This window comes from Bison bison, unplaced genomic scaffold (assembly GCF_000754665.1).
Source record: "Bison bison bison isolate TAMUID 2011002044 unplaced genomic scaffold, Bison_UMD1.0 scf7180017864289, whole genome shotgun sequence".
NCBI lineage: Eukaryota > Metazoa > Chordata > Mammalia > Artiodactyla > Bovidae > Bison > Bison bison.
Genome location: NW_011494861.1, coordinates 3773546 through 3774501, shown reverse-complemented (window position 1 = coordinate 3774501; position 956 = coordinate 3773546).

Below are 956 nucleotides of genomic sequence, written 5' to 3'. Positions count from 1 at the left end.
TCCCAACCACTGGGAAGGAGTCACTTCATTGTATAGCAGAAACTAATATGACAGTGTAAAGCAATTACATCTCCCTCCCCACCAAACCAAGTGACAAAAGTGGGTCACGGTCTGGGAGGAGGCGCTGCTTCTCAGAGCCATGGAGGTCATCTGTGAGATACCACGCTCCTGCCCAGAGACTAGAAGGACCCACTCTGTGCACGTGAGCCCCAGCTCGGAAGTGGCTGCCCTCAGAGTGGGAGACTCAGGAGGCAGTGCAGGAAAGACCCAGGGAAGGGGATGTGCGGCCGTCAGACCCAATTGATTAGTGGCTCTGAAAGCTGGCTTCCCCATGACAAACACAGTCCCCTGCCCTGATTTTTACTGATAAACCTGAAGCTGATGCTGTTTAACACCCACACTTACATAAACTGGAATATACATTTATACCCAGGGTGGTCTAGCACCTGCTTGTATTATAAACTCTGAGTAACCGCAGGCTGGGCCAGACAGCAGTAGGGGCCTGTAGATACACAAGCTACCTCTGCCCCATGGATCCCGACACTTGCCTTTTGTTTTGTCCATTAAAAAAAACTCTGCTATATTTTACATGCTCATGTTTCAAAATTTATTCTTAACAACTGTACAGTATCTACGTTGCATGAAAATATAACACCATATAATGGTGTGCTTCATGGAGCTTATATAAAATATTAATTCAGACTATACATATCTTAACAGCCTAAAAGACATCAACAAAAGCACAAAGCACACCGTTAAGAGCCCACCCAGCTGAAGCCATGAGCATCATTAGGGACGATGAAGAAAGGACACGAGATGTGCCTACTTCACGGTCAGCCCAGGAGCCGGTACCCAAGGCAGGACCCTCCCCAGCACTGATCTATGGCCAGGTTACCAGATGTCCTGCCCCTGGAGTTCTTACCTGCTTCTGGAAATCAACTTGAGGCAACCAGATG